The sequence below is a fragment of the Hirundo rustica genome, chromosome 8 (genome assembly GCF_015227805.2).
Source record: "Hirundo rustica isolate bHirRus1 chromosome 8, bHirRus1.pri.v3, whole genome shotgun sequence".
Lineage (NCBI taxonomy): Eukaryota > Metazoa > Chordata > Aves > Passeriformes > Hirundinidae > Hirundo > Hirundo rustica.
In genome coordinates this window covers 9,183,926-9,202,770 of record NC_053457.1, presented here as the reverse complement: position 1 = coordinate 9,202,770, position 18,845 = coordinate 9,183,926, and the positions used below count along the sequence as shown (strand labels likewise).

The 18,845-nt window shown below is 40.1% G+C and overlaps 1 protein-coding gene across 2 annotated transcripts in view; it reads right to left on the bottom strand.

The window, feature by feature from the left end:
* BMPR1A (bone morphogenetic protein receptor type 1A) overlaps window positions 1–18,845 on the bottom strand; it is a 73,083-nt gene that overhangs the window by 43,668 nt on the left and 10,570 nt on the right. Inside the window, exon 1 of one of the 2 annotated variants that reach the window (XM_040071066.2) lies at window positions 14,329–14,386. The exons of the other annotated variant lie outside the window; for it this stretch is intronic. The gene's annotated coding sequence lies outside the window, so the exon portion shown is untranslated. Of the gene's footprint in view, window positions 1–14,328; window positions 14,387–18,845 lie in introns of those variants that run through there. 2 annotated transcript variants of the gene reach the window in all.

Sequence of the window (18,845 nt, the reverse complement as noted above, 5' to 3'; positions counted from 1 at the left end):
CCAGCAAACCTGCTCCAGCATGAGCTCCTCTCTCCATGGGGTCACAGCCTCCTCTGGGCATAAAGCTGCTCCAGCATGGGGTTCTCCATGGGCTGCAGGTGGAACGCTGCTCCATTGTGGACCTCCACGGGCTGCAGGGGCACAGCTGCCTCACCATGGGCTGCATGGGAATCTTCTCTGGCACTTGAAGCACCCCCTACCCCTCCTTCTCCACTGACCTTGGTGTCTGCAGAGTTCTTTTTCTTTCTCTGACATATTCTCACTCTGGTTTCCAGGTGCAGTTGCTACTGCACAGTAACTTCTTCCCTCACTGTCATGTGTTATCTCAGAGGCACTTCCACCATCAGTGATGGACTGAGGCAGTGGGTCTCTCCTAGATCTGGCCTGCACTGGGCTCATTTGACGTGGGGGAAGTTCCTGGCAGCTTCTCACAGGAGTTACGCCCTGTAGCCCCCCTGCAACCAAAATGTTGCCATGCAAACCAAATCCACACACACAAAATCATATTAAACACAGGTTGCAGGCTGGCTAACTTCTGACAAGAAGCACAGGTCACAGGAACACATAGCTGGGATTGAGAAAACCTTTCCAGCAAGATCACTGCCTTCAGCAAAGCACAAAGTCAGAGCCATCAGCTCAACAGCTCTGAACACAAGGAAGCGTGACAGATTCCTTAAGGAAATCAAGAGTCACTCCAGACATCCCTCCCATCACAATAAGGTTAAAGGCCTACACCATGAGCAGACCTATCAAATACATAAGCCTTTCTATAGAAAAGTACATGGATTACACATTAACATTCAAGAGTAAAATAACTCTTGCGGACGAACCTTTGGAGTCACATTACGTCGAGTCTCCTGCTTTCTTTACATCACTAACTATATAACAGTACATAGCAAAACAAAGAGAAAGGCATGTAAAAATATTTCAAATTATTCTAGAAACAACTTCAGAATTCATTTGGACCATGTGTGGTATTTAAAATTCAGATACTTGAGTATTTTCATAAATTCCTTTGGACAAAACTTCAGAAAGCCATAACCCCATAGTCTTCTAAAATGTTACACATGGTTGCCTACAGGAATGTTCTGGCTTTCCACAGAAAGAACTGAAGCTTCCAAAACAACTGTAAGTCTTTGGTAGAGAAGATACACAACTAAATGTCTTACCCTTTTTTGCAATTCAGAGGTAAAAAATCCCACCTTTCTGTACATAAAGTGAAAGAATGCTTTATTATCCAGGTGACTGGGTGAAATTACCTTGGTAACCTTTGACTGTATCTCATCTCAAGCAGATTGAACTTTCCTTCATCTGTTTACAGGTACTGTAAACTTTTCCTGATACAATGAGACCAATTCATTATTCAAACAACTGAATATTATCTCCAAAAAACACAAGTCATCTTTTTTTACGAAAGTGGTTACACACAAGAAAGCTGTAATTATGGAATCAACTCTTTCAGTAAGATGTTTGTACTAGGGACTTGTTGGAGCATACTTGGTCTCAGAAATTTCTTTAAACATTATTATTTCAGAAAAAAAACAACCAACAAAACAAACGGAAATTAGAATCATGGAATATCCTGAGTTAGAAGGGACCCGCAAAAATCATTGAAGTTCATCTCTTACACAGGACCACCCCAAGAGTCACCCCATGTGCCCGAGGGCATTGTCCAAAAGCTCCTTGAGCTCTGTCAGCCTCGTTGCAGTGACCACTGCCCTGGGGAGCCTGTTCCACTGCCCACACACCCTCTGGGGAAGAACCTTCTCCTGATGCCCAGCCTCAAGCTCCCTGGCACAACCCGAGGCCGTTCCCTCGTCTCCTGTCCCTGTCCCCAGGGAGCAGAGATCAGTGCCTGCCCCTGCTCCTGCCCTCACCAGGAGCAGTGACCGCACTGAGGTCTCTCTCCCCTCACTCTGCCCCTGTCCAGGCTGAACAGAGCAGGTGCCCTCAGAGCTCCTCACACGGCTTCCCCTCAAACCCTTCACCATCCCCACGGCCTCCTTTGGACACTTCTAATAGCTTTACATCTTTCTTTTACTGTGGTGCCCAAAACTGCACACAGGACTTGAGGCAAGACCACACCAGGGCAGAGCAGAGAGGGACAACCCCATCCCTCGACGAGTCAGTGACACTGTGCCTGATGCACAATTAGAAGAAATTTCTCAAGTAATAAAATACGCTGGATATTTGCTAAGGTTTTCTTTACACATCAGGATTTTAGGAGACGTGAGCATAAAATAATTTCCGTCCTTACCATTTGCATGCTGATACAGCACTTGATTGGTGAGTCTAAACTCAGGCCACCATGGCCTCAGCATCTGCCCCAGCTGAGGTGAACAGATTGGAGTAAGGCAATGCTGCCTCACATAGCAGATAATACACAAAGGTAATTCAGTGTAGACACTAAGGTGCTCCAAAATCCTCAGCCATTTCAGCTATTAAGTCTAACAATTCTTCATTCTGAATGTTAGAATGTTATACTGCCTCTAGTTCTTTGGTCACCACATTATGAATGTTTTCAACTTGACCTAAGATTTCTAATGACAGATTTCTGAAATACTACATCCGGAATAGACCTGAGGGGCACAAACAAACACAGGGCAGGAAAACTCAGCACCAGGTTCCCGGACGTGTGGTACAGTTATCTAATATCTAATCAGGTCTCTTGCATTTCCTATTGATTTTTATATATATTTGGAAGCAATAGTGAAGAATTCATCACATCTCAAATTCTCTTCTTCAAATCCACAGGAGTCCTGGTGCCCTCATCAAGGATTTGAAAAAAAGCTAAGCTGTCTTTTTTTTTTTTGTCTTTTTTTTTTCCCCCTTAGCAAAGCCATAATAAAAAAAATTCCTTGTGGTAAAAGGTGGTGACAGGCCACTTGCAGAGAACAATACAGATCTCTTCTGGTTAACTGCCTGGGAACAGGTTCATTTCATACAGCAACACCACCTTCCATGAACAAACACTAAAAGAGACAGGCTGCATCCTGAAAAAAAAAAACAAACAACAAAAACAAACTTGAAAAAGAATAACTAAATTAAATCCACAGCTTCTTCAGCGAGGGAGAAATTTTTGTCAACAAAGCTGTAAAGGCAGCAGAGGTGCCTGCTGAGAACTGCGACACACCTGGTACTCTGCACACACCTCGAACTGCTCTGACAATGCTGACATGAGCTAACAAACCTGACAGCTGCTCTCCTTCAGACACATCCCAGTACTTTATTTTGGAAGTTAAGGCATCGTCCCACAAGTTGAGGATGGACAGGGCGTTCCCAAGAGGGACCTGCCAAGTACAAGTGATCATTCATTGCTGTGCCTGCTGAAGACATCGCTTCTTACAGAGATGAGCTCAAAGCCTACGGAAGGGGAAAAGGGAGGAAAGAGGCATAATTTGATTTTTAGCCAATTAAGCACTCTTGGGGTTGCAGAAGACCCCTGAGATACAACCACAGTTTTAATACATGCTTTATAGCAAAATACACACCAAGTGAGAAATTATTTTATTCTTGGTATGTAGAGAAAGTAATTCAGACATCACTGTGTTCCAGAGGGGCTTGAAAAATAATATAAGAACTTTTCCATCAACGTTGAGAGACAGCATCAGAAAAATACAAGCACACAATCGTGGGAGTTATTGTTCAATCATGTTTTTGAAAAATTCATGCTTATTTTAGCTCTGGAAAGCTTGTCGTGTTGCAAGAAACTGAAGATACTTAACGTTGTTGCTTTAATATGACTTCTAACAAAAAAACCCAACCAACCAAAAAACCCCAAACCCACAAAAAACAAAACCCTCTGACTCTCGCAGCTTTTTCTATTTACTGAAGACACAAGAGCCAGGAGCTGACATTTGAATCTCATCTAAATTCAAACAGGAAATACACTTTAAGGAGTTATCAACTGCAGACTGATTCACCCTTGATGCAGTGGATTCTCCATTCTAAGAAGACTTCTAAATGCACAGGTAAGAGCATTTATGGCATACTGGGCTAGGAATTTATGTTGTTTCCTTTGGTCCACGAACAGAGAACAATCCCAAGCAGAATTACTGAAAGCTGAGTACAACATCCACACTGCTCAGCCCAACCAAGCAGAGATCCCATATACAGGACCAGTCAAACCAGTGGAGACAAAGTTCCACGGCACAGAGCATGCACCATAAGACTTTTATCTTTCCATCTTTGTCCCTTTTGTGGCTAATTAATAATATTTAAACTTTTTTTTAAAAAAAGAAACTTTTAAAAATATGAAAGTGGAACTATTTCAGATGTATAAATTAGTACATCAAGTGATGTTTATCTTTCAACAAAAAGCTAAAACAAGTTTAACAGATACACTTTAAATTATTAATTATCCTAAGCAATTTTTCTTTCTCCATTTTTCTTTTGGGGAAAAAGGAAAACAGAGCATCTTTTTATGTTCCCTTAACTTAGCTATTTAATTTTCTACTCAAATAAGTAAAAATTCTTGTTTTAATCAAGGAAAAATAAGAAAAAGAGTTCTAATAGAGATGTAACTTCTGTCCCTCTCTACACTGAGAATCATCTACATTCTATTAAACCATCAAGCCATTTATATGTTAATCAGGGTTAACATATAAATAAAAGAACCAGCAAAATGCTTAACACTGGTAGCTTCTTTACTGGCCATGCTAAAGTTCTATATGAATCTCAACTGATTTAACCTTGCAGATGCATGATATCTATTTTATAAAATCATACAGGAAACACTGCAGCAAAATGTTTTTCCCTACAGAGCAGCTGCCTCCTCCTCCTCCTACGAATGTGGAGAACTACTTATAAAACAGCAATCAACACTGTGAAATTTAGGGGAAGATAGCAAAGATTTCCAAATAAGATTGCTGGGTTATCTTTTCTCATAGGTTTCTTTGTTTTCACCTTCTGTAACACAGACTACAGACTGTACACACCACTGCTCAAAGACTGCGAGACAAGGGCCCAACTGCAGACAAACATCTTTTGGGCTCAAAAGGAATTCAGTCACGTCTGGGTATACCCTCAAAAGAAAACTGGTATGATTTACAGACTTCACTAACAGGAGCACTCCTTGGAATATTTTCACCCTTTAAACAGGTAACAACAAAGCAATTGAAGTGTCACTCTTCAGGCAGGTCCTTTCAGGTAACATCATTTCCACCGACCCACAAAGCTACTGAGCTTCCTTACTCCTTGAAGAAAGAAATTTCAGTCCACTAATGACTTACTGGAACTTCAGCATTCTCTGTTTGACAAGAATGCAAGACACTTGGAAGTGATGAGAGATTTCAACACTAGATATTTTCCAAAAGTATTTGCTGGAAATAGAAAAGAATCCCAGTTCAGGGCAGCAGCTCCCTTATTCAGGTAAAGAAAGGTGAAAAGCTGACCAAGAGCACACTGAAAGTAAACAACAAAAAAATCAGTTTTTCCTGAAGCGTTTTGTAAAAGATGGATCAGTTATTTATATTTTGCCTCTTTTTTTTTTTACAGCAAGATGCATAAATTAAAACTACTATATATATAATATATAATTAAACAAGACTGCAAAAAGAAGGTATATTAATATACAAACTGTCATGACAACGTTTACTTGTTCAAATCTGAAATGCAGTTGTTGGAACAAACAATTGCAGGAAAAATGTACAGGCTGTGGGTTCAAAATGTGTAAGATAACATGCCTTACAAAGCCAAGGAGGAACAACTTCAGTATTCCTATTTTTAAAAAACCTAAAAGAACATAAACCCCCTTATTTTTGTAGTCCCTTCCTGATAAACCACAGTATCTTTGGAATGATGAAATGACCTTCCACCTTATTATAAGCAGCTTTGAAAATGACTGAGATTGAGACAGAATTACACAGTCTGCAGCAGCAGGCTCTGTTGACAGGAGTATCTTTCACAGAAACACACAGCCTTCCTTACTGTCAGCCCTACCAGCTCAGCCCAGATACAACAATGGGTTACTTTCCTGGGATTGCTTTAACAGTGGAAGAGCCTGTAAAATAAAGTATGTACCCCAGACATATCCCTGCATTTGCTTCAGGTGATTTATTCAAGCATGTATGAGTGCAAGTCAGGAAACAGCTTTCCAGCACACAAGGAAGTTTGGAAAGTCTGACTTGGTTCTGCTGTCTCTAAAAGAGTCACAAGATAAAACAATAAAAGTTACTTAAGTAAGCAGAAATAAATGAGTATGTTTAAAAAGCAGTTCTGCTGAATAGAAGCAGTACTCTGGCACATTCCTTCTACCATTAGTATAGTATATTCTCAGAACTAAAACAGAACAAATATTTAAGTATATTTAAACAGAACCACACAACAACTCAGTAACAAGCTTACAGCTCGAAAACAGAACTTGAAAAGATCTAAGCAGTGTAACTAAATCTTAATCAAAGCAGCATGCAATCATATTCTGGCAGTCACTAGAGCAGATGCCTGCCACTAGCATAATGTAAGCATCTCCATAACCTAACTCCTCCTTATTTAGAAAGAATATCTGGGGTAAGAACACAAAGAAAAGTTTGGAGTTGCAGGAAACACAGAAAGGGTGAGTTTAAGATGCTGTAATATATTTTGCTTGAACACGTATGCCTGGAAATCAGGTGAGACCCAGAAATTCTGAACTTCTTTAAAATACAGGATGTCTGTCTCTAATAAACCAGAATATTGTATGATAATTCAGGGACCTGATTAAGTGTTTTGACTGTCAAACTGCCAAAACCTTGTGCAGATCAGACTATACGGTCTTGGCCTTTCCTAAAACCAGGAAAGGGAGTGGGAAAATAGGGAGGAAACAATGATGTCAGGGGACAGAGGTATGTATGACCCAACTCAAAACCTCCTAACAGTGTCCTTGTACGCTGCTAACTCCTGCCAAGGCTTGCAAAGGCATCCAATCGCCTTGGGTTACTTTGTGTTTCCTGAGATAACTAGGGAGGGAGAAGAGGCAACCACACAACACACATTCTTCAAAATACTGCTCCAAAAGCTTAAAAATCCAAATGTTCGAGAATCCTCCCGGTGAATTAAGAGCTTGCAGGCTTTCCTTGTCTGCATTCTCCCTCAGGGGGAAGGTTTATCTCTTTGTCAACAGACCTTAATGCTTTGCAATTTGTCCAATGACAGTATCAGTTCTATGCACAGAGTCCAGCAACCAAGTTTGGCAGAGGTGGGGGGGGGCTTCTTGGCTGGCTGCAGGGGGTGTTTTCTTCTGTTAAACAAGCTGAAAGCTGTTCACAGTTCCTCTTTGTTTAAAGATGTGAAATATTTATAAGCTATCTTAAGAGGAACATTCTTAGATACTGTAAAATAGCAGCCGTTTGGATATATAATTCTTATCACAGTACTTGTAACCTGAGCCCAGAACTGACAAACTGAAAAGCAGCCTCAGAATCCTGTATCTGCCTCTGGGAGGGGGAGGACATGGAAGAAAAATAATAAAAAAAAAGGCGTATGATAATTCGAAAAGTTCATGATCAAGATGCTTTTAAAGACCCAGAATTTGTTACACCAAATCCAGAGAGAACATGAGCAGGACGAAAGACGAAGGATGAACCCTTCTGTTCGAGTTCACAGATGAGGCTTTAAAAAGTGTATCAAGAAGAGCAGGAAGAACAAGAATTCATCCTCCATCAGCTTCAAAGGTCATGACAAAGAACTGTTTATCAACAATGTATATAGGAACGTATCTTACAAAAATTAAATAGCCAGTAATACTTATACTTTTTATGCTTTGACTGGGATGAAGAGGAGGGAGATTGTTTAGAACAATGAAACACGTAAGGAAAAGATGTGGAAAGAGAACAGCTTTTTTTTAGCAACAGCTCATCTCCAGATGGAAGTTAAAATACTCCAGAACTCAGCCTACCCAAACAGGAGGGGAAGGACTCACCCCAAAGCTCCTCAGCCTCACTGTGCTGCTCCAGGCACACAGACTCCACACGAGAAATCGAAATGTCTACTGCATGTGAAGTGATGACAAACAACTTTTCTATTACTGCACAGTCAGAGTACATTATTTACAGGTTTTCCAGCACCTGCATTATTTAAAAAATATTTTCTACATTAAAAAACATCTTAGATTATACAACTTTTAAACTAATTTGTCAGCTGTAAATATTCGAAGTTTTCACAGCATAAGTTATAACTGTGTATCTGAAGTTTGGTATATTTTGATGAGCTGCAAGTGCTTAATTTTCCTTATAAGCAGGACAGGATACAGCCCTAAACTAACAAAAAAGCCTATTTAATACTTTAGGCTGTTCTCACGTTATGTTTTTAGGAGAAATAATTATGAGAAACACCAATCATATGGTAGCAATATGCACAGTTACCACTGAAAAACAGATAAAAAGCTTTCCAAGCCATTGGCAGCAAGTGACACTAAAATAGTATATGGACAACCTAGGAAGTGCTAGATTTCTGCTACTGCAAAACAGTGCACAATTATAATGGGAAGTTCCTTATAATCTAGCCTTATCTTTATTACATTTATCTTACTCTATTTTATCCTCCTTAAAAAGGCTTCCTCAGATGCTACTAAAATCAAATAAAATATTAAAAAAGCCACATTTTAAGTGAGAAATTTTTCCACTACAGCTGTTACAAAGTGGAGGAACAATTTCCACTTTTTTTTTAGCTGACTCTCTACAAGATCACTGCTGTTTTCTGACAATAATGATACTTAAACTGATCAAACCTATTGACATACACAAAATCAAAGAAAAAGACACGGAAGAAAGCCCAAAATTCCAAGAAAATGGATCGCTTTTTAAAAACCTGAGTTAATGCAAGAGACCACACAATAACACCAAAATACCTAGTGAAAAAAACACAGTTGTATTCCCTTTCTAGCTTCTTGAGTCTTTGATGAAACTACAGCCATATTTGAGGAAGCCTTCCAGTTCACAGATAGGTTCTATTTCTCGCTGATGTTGCAATAAATCCTAATGAAAAGCAGTAACAAAAAGGAAAACATGAAATGTTCAGTTTTAAATAAAAGCCAAGAAAGACACTAAATGCTTGTATTTCCACCCTCTAGTGATATTTGGAAGGGGAAAATTAAGCCTCAGAAGAGAAATAACAGTGGCAGAACTGCTGCCGATACAAAAGATAAACAAATAAAGGAAGGTGGGGACAAATGTTTCTGCAGGGTCTTTCTGACTGGGCAGGGGTGATGGTTTGAAACTGTTCAGAGTAGATACAAGGAGGATTTGTTTACCACGAGGCTGCTGAAACACCGGCACAGGTGGCCCGGAGAGGTGGTGGTGCCTCATTCCTGGAAACGTCCAAGGTCGGGATGGACAGAGCTGGAGCAGCCTGGGCTACTTGGAGATGCCCCTGCTCACGGAAGGGATTTGGACAAGATGCTTTGGAGATCCCCTCCAAAACAAACCACTCTGTGATTCCGTGAATGTTCTGGGTTTGGACTTAACTTACAGTCACCATCTTAAAAGTAAACACGACTTGCAAGCTGCTGCTAGTCCTTTGGAGCTATCTCCATGCATTTATGTATATACACTATAGAAACTGTCGTTTTCAAGCAATCAAAATTGAAGCAGCAAAAAGAAGACAGGCTAAGAGATCTTAATGCCAGTACAGAGTTAATACCTGAAAAAAATACAAAGAACCCGGGTAAAACATTCTTGCCTTTAGTATTTGGGGAATTTTCTCTAGTTTAGTAATTTGCCTTAAGGCTTCTCATCCTCTACCAAGTTCCAGCATGGTTTATTTAACAATTTGTTTGAAAAAAAATAACACAAAAAGGATTCTGTGGAGTTGAGTGGTAACATTCGCAATTGATAACATTGCCAAGAAAAATCCAATTGGAAAAATAACACAATTATTTGCTTGTACAAGCCTTGCAGATGGCCAGAACACTGATACAAAACCCGTCACAGTTTATTACATATAATAACAGAAATGATACCATTGTCCTCTTTTGAGCTTGAAAACTTGACACGCATAAATTTATGCTGAAAAAAATTTACTGTCAGTTTTCAATTATATCTATATAAAAATAATTCCCTACTAGGGGATAACAGGGAACAGTTGACTAGGCAACAGGGACTAGGCAACAGTTCTACCTAGAGCCATTTCATACACTGCTTCACAAAAAGAAGAAAGAAAACCACCCATAGTTCACTTTGAAATAAACTCCCTCGTTCTAAGCCTGACAATAGGATTTAACACTTGCAGAAAATCAGGGGATTCACAAGAAATACATTAAGAGTTACTCCTTTTCTGGCAAATTATTTGTCATGTTTGCAAACCACTGCCAAATCTAACACTGACAGGAAAAAACACTTCAGAACTTCAACATTTTTGAAAGTCTTTCCATTGTTTCCAATATGCTCTTCAAAACAAACAGCATTTAACATACATTGCATTATGTTATCTTTCCTCTTGGTCACAAACAGCCATAAAAATGTAGGTTGTAATTGCTGTAGCACAAGAATTTGAACAGTTATTTCTGCTAATACAAATGCTAAGATTTAAAATAAAATAGGAGCCCAAATCTACTTAGACAATCAAGTTGTGAGACTAAAAAAAAAAAAAAAAATTAAAAATAAAATGCTAGGCATCCACCCAATAGCTCCCACTGACAAAATATTCAGATTGAGATTTTCAGATAGCCTGTAGCACCAAACTATTTGGCAGCTCTATTGGCTCAGCTCTCTGTATAAAGTCAGATTTAAATCAGGGAATAGAAGACTACCACAAATGAGGGATAAACAGAAAAAACAGTCTACATAGTTTCTGAAGATCTACAGCCTAGATCTTCAGAAAGCTAGAATGCAGGCCATCTGAAATAAACAAACCTGAGTTACAAGTAACTAATTTTAGAAGTGAATAATAAAAAAATAAATTGTTAAGTCTCCTTCTAAAGAAAGACCTACTAGAAAAAGCCCACAAAACTGACCCTATTAAAGGGCCAGCACTTGGTGCCACATCTGTTAGCTGAGTTCCTCCCTTCCGTGACACGGAAGGATGAATGGACACTGAAGTTCCAGTTTTCATTTTCACCCTGATATACAATACAAATGAAAATTTAACCACTGAATCCAAATAAACCAACATGGTTGGTGTTACACAAGGTCAAGCAATTTTCGCCCCAATCCTCCATTCACTAACTTCGACCTTCTTAGGCTGGGTTAGAAATCAAGTGCAATACAATCCGCAAGAGTTCTGGAGAAAACCAATGTGACCTCTTCATAAGAACTGTCACAGACAGACCCTGGCTGCTGTCAGGCCATCAAGTCACACAGGTTGGGAGAGACCTCCAGAAGTTGCTCAGTCCAGCCCTGTGCCCAATCAAAAGCCGAATTCAATGTTCAGTTAAGCTGCTCAGGACTTTGACACGGAATATCCTGCACATGTCCAAGAAAGGCAGTTCTGCAGCCTCTCACAGCAACGTGTCCCAAGTACCTCACTGTTCTAATTTTTTTTTTTTTTTTTTTAATCCAGTAAGAAATTACCTTGCTGTAACTTGCAACTACTAATTTACCATCCTTTCAACATGCACTCCTGGGAAGACTCTAGCTCCACCTTCTCTGAAGACAACAAACATCATTCCTCAGCCCTGTGCAGGCTGAGCAAACGTGAGGTGCGTGGCAGCCCCTCTCCTGCAGCCCACACCATTGCATCAGTCTCCCTCTTCTGCTGGGGAACCCAGACCTGGAAGACCAAGGCTGCAGCCTGCTGGCTTTGAGTTCTCTTCCAATCCAGCCAAACCCAAAAGGCTTCAGCTTGATCCCACCGTTATCCCCCCAGTTGCAGACCAGAGCTAGTACTCTGTAATCTAAGCATGAAGTTCTTCAAAAAACTGATATGATGGGTTCCACGTTGTTGATTGGGGGTTTTTTTGTTTTTTTAGGTTTTCGACAGGTTGGATTTCTGAGATCAGGACAATGACTTAACCTGCTACAAGGAATATCATGAAAATGAAAGGCAGACCCACCCATTATCTCACTGCCCTATCAGACAGGTGAACAAATAACAGCTCCACAGCAAAACCAACAGCAGACACACATCCTCCATTCCCTAGGCCCTCAGCTCCAGCACCGTGATAATTCAGTGCCAAAATAATTCTGTTGCTTGCCACGGCAGATTAAGGGAAGTGTTTTTATGAAGATCTATGCAAACATTCTGCAAGGTAAGCATGTGTGGGTGGAAGCAGCATAACTCAGAGATGTGAGTTAACTTACAGTGACTCCAGCAGCTGGGCTCTTTTTCAGCTAAGGCAAGAAATTGGGTGTTGGTGACAAACTTTTACCCAGAGCTGTGCATTTATTAATTTGCCTTTGATCCCAGCACAGGGCCTTTACCACCACAGACTACTGGCAGCTTCTGAACCGGCAGAAATACTTAAGTAAAAGACATTATATGTGCTCTTATAGTTCTTTTCTCATTTCTGGTCAATATACACACTGATTTCAGTATGAAAATGATGAAGCTATTTGATCTGCACTGAAACCCATTACAGAGGTACAGACTGGAACAGAAACAAAAATGCGTGGCGGTTTTTTACATCAGTTACCTTTATATATTCACAACAGCAGCTGCATCCACTGAATACTGCTTTGTGTGAATATTGTTTTTTAAACCAACAACACACACATTTTAAATTACAGCACGAGGAGCAGTAAATTGAGAAAACTCTGAGAAGAATTTGGTGAAAGAGTATATGAGGTGATGAAGTAATCTCTTTTTACTATATATAGTCTTAATAAGAAAATGAGATTCAATGTCAATGTTTCATTTTTGCTATTATCATCAGATTTTATTGATCTTAGGGCGAACTCAATCTTAGCAATAAGATTATGTACGGATTTTAACCAGAAAGGACTGGATTTCACATGTTCAGGTGGAGAAAAATTCTCCAACCTGTACCAGAGACACTTCTGCTGGCAGAGACACAAGAGACTCCCTGCAGTGAAACAGAAAGAATCAGCTGGTTCCCTTCAGTTCTGGGGAACTCGGGGATGCAGCAGCAACAGCAACTCTCAAAGAATTTTCTTCAGAACAAGATACTCTCCTCGGGTGTTTCATTTTAACTAAAACAACTGCAGAGGACTCTTCAATTCAGCGTGTGATGGCTTTTATTTGTGGGAGGAGGGAGGGGAATAAAAGGAATTCCTTTGACAAGAGAGCTGCACTGCAAACCACAACCAGGATCATTTTACTTCTTTAGCTACAAAGAGATTACATGCCACGAAGAAAAACCCCGTGATCTAACAGCTTCAAGTTATTTTACAAATAATACTACTCTAACCAGTTGCCAGAGAAGATATTTTTGCAGCTGATTTGCTTTGTACGTTTCACAGCATTTGATACACAGTATTCATCATTTAAGGTCTGATGAATGTGGTATCTCATGCCCTTGCTGAGCCTTCCCACGGACAAAACTGTACTTAGCTCTTGAACGAAATCTAAAGCCATTATTTATCTCAGGTTTGTCATAATATACTGAAGGTAGAGGAAAAAAAAAAAAATCAACAGTTCTGCACTCCCGATTGGCAGAATGATTTATAACCTGAATTAAAAGTGGGGGGAAGAACACAACACCCCAAACAGCAGAATACAACATGCTCAGGGTTTCAACTTGAGACGTCCTCCTTAGCTTCTTTTACCTGAACAGATTTACGCAGCTCCAAAGAAGTACCCGGGACATGCTAATGACCCTGCAGGAACAGCAGGTACCAGCTGACGTTGCTGTAACAACTACAATAAATATTCCACAAAACATTCCGTTCCGAAGTCAACTTGAAACTTTAAATACAAACTCACTTCTATTATAAAAAGCCTTAATGATATTCTCCTGCAGTTGTTGTTGTTGGGGTTTTTTGTGTTTTTTTTTTTTTTTTTAAATGGTGAAAGCTTGAAGAAGTGTGCATTAAGTACCCAACCATTGTTTTGCCAGGGAACAGCTGAGTACCGCCGCAGTGCAAACACAAAATGGAAATTACACTATCATTAATTCAACACATTATTTCAAATCGCTATTTTGTATCCATGGGAAGAGAAGGGAAAACAAGCAAAATACAAAAATCTATACCTCGACGAAAAAAAGCAAATGTTTACCCAGAATTTACATAATACTGTAAATACAGGTAACGGCTCGAAAAACGAGAAGGCAATAAACGCATCAGATAATTAACCTTCTAGCTCTCAAGGAAATATTTGAAGCACAATAATCTGCCTTCCAGAAAGTCCTTACAACCACTGTTACAGCTAAAGCAAAATTAAACAGCACCGCAAGGATTTCTGGTCTCTAAGAATAGTTCAAACCCAAGCCGTTTCCTAACACGTTCTTACGCTTACAGGGAGCCGAGGCAAAGGGCCGAGATGCCGCGGCAGCGCGGGCCCGGCGGGGCCCGGGCCGAGCCCGACCCGGCGCTGGAATGCGGAGCCCGTAACCCGAGCCGCCCCTCCTCCGGCACGCACCGAGCCTCAAAATGGCATCCCGGCACGGCCTGCCCGCCGGCCGGCCCGCGCCAGCCGCTCCTCCAAGCCGCAGGGAAGGCCTCTTCCCGGGCCCGGCCTTTCCGCCGAGCCCCGGCTGCCCGGGGAAGCAGGGCCCGGCTGCGGGAACACTGCCACGCAGGCCTCCTCCCTCGGGCCGCCTCTGCCCCGAGACAAAACTCACCCCAGCGCGCTGCCCCGAGGCACGGACCCGTCTCACTCAGATGCCAGGAACTGGTAAGAACACGTTCCTCGTCCACTGCTAAGGCCTCGCTTCTCAAAATCAATGCATTCATGTAGATATTCAACGAGACGGGTTTCTCGAATGATGCGAATTGTCCCTTTCTCAAATGGAAGGGACAATTTTGCGATGAATTCACTTAACTTTCCAAACTATAGGCACATAGATTATTTAGGATACAACAACACTTCAACGTCTTAAGTTTCAGGTCAATTACGTACAAGCACAGAAATTAGTAACCCCTCAAAAGAAGTGTGAGATGATCTTACAGATAAACTGTCTCCATCTATTTTCTCTAAAAGCGAGTAGTTTCCTACCATGAAGAAAAGCTGTTGCTATTTGAAGTATTTTGCTGTAAACGAAACAGACAAGAATTTTACCATTCTGAACATAGTGGAATTACTAAGATGCCATTATGCTACCAGATAGAGACTTGGAAAAACAATCACTGCGATAACAGCACATGTAAGAAGAGAAAGAGAATAACCTGAAAAACATTTTTCTAGCCACAGTAATTTTACTCACTAAGCAGAGTACCAAATGTTGTATCAGAAACTGAGCAAAAAGGCCCTCCACGTATCTCAGGAGGGTGCAAGTCTTTGGGCCATCAGTGTGGAACCAGGAGCTCACACTGACTCTGTCTGGTACGACTCCCAGAGGAGGTGCTTTGTATTTTTGCTGGCTGAACTTAAATCTGATGCTGCAGAGCACTGCTAAGGATGGTAATTCTGCAGCTCCACCAAGAAGAGACCTTTGGTCACTCTACACTGGATAGGTAGAGTCCCTTTTTTCATGTAAAAAAATATCTCACCAGCAACAGGCTGCCAAAAACCTTTGCTGTCACAAAGTTTTAGGCCTGGATCTCAAGTCAAAAATAGAAATTCAGAGCTCCATGACTTTTACACAGGATTCCTTCACTCACATGGTTTCGCCTGTAGTGGTTCACAACTACAAAATAGGAAAGAATTCAAAATGCTAAGAGACGTTGACCGAAAGCACTGTCTTCATGATAAAACCCTAGAATCTAGTGAGGAATGCCAAATACCACTACGATGAGAGCTTCAAAAGACTTTAAATCTGAAAAAAACCCCAAAACTAGAATAGGCAGGATGATGAAAATAATCACTCTTATTGGTATACTAATACACCTATCAAAAATCCCCACTATCAGTAAATGTTACTGCAGGTCAAGGATCAAATGCACTAACAACTGGCTACCTCTATAATTCCAGGCAAAGTAAGCATAGAATTGATTAGTTTTTGTTTGATATGTATGAGAACAAAAACCCTACTCGGGTGCCTTTTTTACAGAATATGAGCACTTTAAACAATTTTTTTGTTTACCGCAAACAGACTTATATTTGCAAGACCTCTTTTTACAGAAGGCAAAATACAGTAAATTTTGCTTCCATATATCATACGTGAAAGCATTTTGTCTCCCAGATTACATAACACTCAGACTTTTAAATTTTCCCCAAAGGAATCTCTTCTATCTGTTAGCATTCTAGAGAATTTTATGTCAAATTTGTAATTTCTATCAGATAATCAAAATTAGAAGTATTCTCTATTTTAACCAGAATTTCTCTGTTATCCTAAGGTAACAGAAAATGTCATACATATAACAAATAAACAGCTATTTTTCTTTTAAAATATATTTAATAATGCTTACTCATTGGAATAAAATTTATTCAAATTGTTGGTTAGCAGTGGAAGAGCAAGTATGTTTACACGTTAGAATTAAAGCTCAAAACACCATAACATGACTACCTGACAGCTATTAAATGCCCTGCAAGAAGTTATTAGTGTTGATTCTCTTTCAGAAGGCCAATATAACAGTTCCACCCTTAGCATCCTCCCTGCAGTTTTACTTTGTTGTGTCTTTTTTAACATAAACTTTCCCATCACTCCCACAGGTAGTGTTTTGGTCTCAGGACCTATTATTGGGATATTTCACACAACTACGTATAAAGAAAAGTAAGCCAGTGCTAAAACTACAAAGTAATCCTAAAGGTTTCAACAGGGGTTAAGCCCACTGTGCTAAAAATAACAAGATGCATGCATATTTTACCAAGGATCCTGTTTTCCAGAAGAGCAGATAGAAAATACCACTGTGATGTTTTACAAGGACACTCACAAATACCTTCAATTACTTCAGCACAAGTTTCATGTCAGCAAAGATTACAAGCAGTCACTGTGGGAGGGAGAGGGAACCAAGGAGAAAATCCAAAACAAAACCAACCAAAAAACCAAGCTCACACTGCCACTGCAAATTACTTTTAACAAATGAAAAGCAGTGTCAGGAAATACACCTGCTTCTGAGAGTTTTAATATTTCCACAGTCACAATCTTTGAAAACTACAGACCACGTATCACAGAAACACACATACATGGTGAAACGGTTGTGAAGAAGAGACACAAAGATTACAGGAGGTACTGTTAGAAAGCACTTTGGAAGTGAAAAATGTCCTTTAACTTCTTTTTGTACTACTCTTGGGTGCATGAGTAACAGAGTCTGACAGGTGTCATTCTAAACAAAATGTCCTTTTGAACACTTACTTTCCTATGAAAAACGTGACACATTACTAGCTGCTCTAGCAAGTGCCACTTTATTCACTGAGCTCTAACATACCATGGAGAAGGGGTCCCACTGAGCTGTAACTGAGTGCTGTGTGCCTGTGCCACTCACTGCTTCCAGGAGAAGAGACTCTTCTGAAAGATGTATCCAAATTAATGGCTTAAGTAAAGTTCTTTTTAAAGTATCATTTTAGAAACTTGCATTCTAAATTAAAATTAAAATCTCAACGGTATTGGGAAATTTCTTTGCACAAGACTAAAATACTTCCTAGTATACCTTCCAAAAGCACAAATTTTGGATGATACTACTTCCTGCTGAAGAGAAAACTCAGCCCAGAAGAATAGCATTTGTCAAATCCAGCTTTTTCAAAAAACAAGTGAATTTGCAACAAGCAAATTTAAGCAGAATGTGTTTTTTATTATAATGTAATGGGTTCCGTAGGTGGAAGAGTGTGGACTGCAGACATACTAATATATAAACATGTGGCTGCATCAGTACTCCTATGAGCTTGTCAGACATTTCAACACTGTATTTTTAGATTATTCTCTCATACCCACTGCACTGTTATTGTGGCACTTAATTCCATTATGTTCATTGTCAAAAAGCTAATCTTCTGCTTCAACTACAGCAGTTCTTTGAAAAAATACATTTTTAGAGATTGTATTTAATTCTCAAAGGTATTTTCCCTTTGAAAAGTCATAGCCCTGCGCCAGCTCAGTGTAAGACAGGAAAGTGCACACACATTTCACTTTCTGGATGTTATGTCACTTCATGCTCCTTTTGACCAACTCTGTAAAAAAATCCTTGGATTTGGGACTAGCACACCGGTTGTTATATCTGAGCCTGCTATATAAAGATTTTATTGTGCTTTCTCTCGGTTCTAATAAAGCCTGGGTTAATGAGGGGAACAGAAGAAAAAATTTGGCTGAATTTATCTACTGTGCCCTGGCAGTGATGCCAACATACATCTATGGTATTTCTAGTTCTTAAAACTCAAGTGATTCTTTCATCTCAAATTTTTCTCTTCATTCGGGGGGAGGGCGGGGGGGGAAAGAAAGTCATCACACATCAAACGAATTGCATTATGAGCAACAGACATAGGAAGGCCTGGTTTTCTACAGATTTGTTCTTTTTGGTCTATATCTTTTCCCAGTGTACTTGCTCCAGCTCACTATATATCCTATATGATTTCACTCTCCCTGTCCCTTAGCAATAGATCCATTTCCCCACTCACACACATATTTCTCTAACCACAGTTGTCTCTCCCTTCCCTCCCACATCCTCTGGTGCCAAACAATGTCTTGCTGGCTGGACAGTATGTGCATATTGACCTCCCTCTTATCAGGCAGAACAAGTTTACTGAACACTTCTGATCGTAACATCCTCCACCTCTGGGGACATTACCGCAGCTCAAGACCTTTGAAACAGAAACAGTGTGACATCCACTCCATAATCTGACTAGACATCTAATCTTCAAGCCTGCTGATACATGAAGCTTGTCTTTGAAGTTCTAGGTATTAGGAGTTTGCCAAACTCCAAAACTTTACAGACTACATCAGA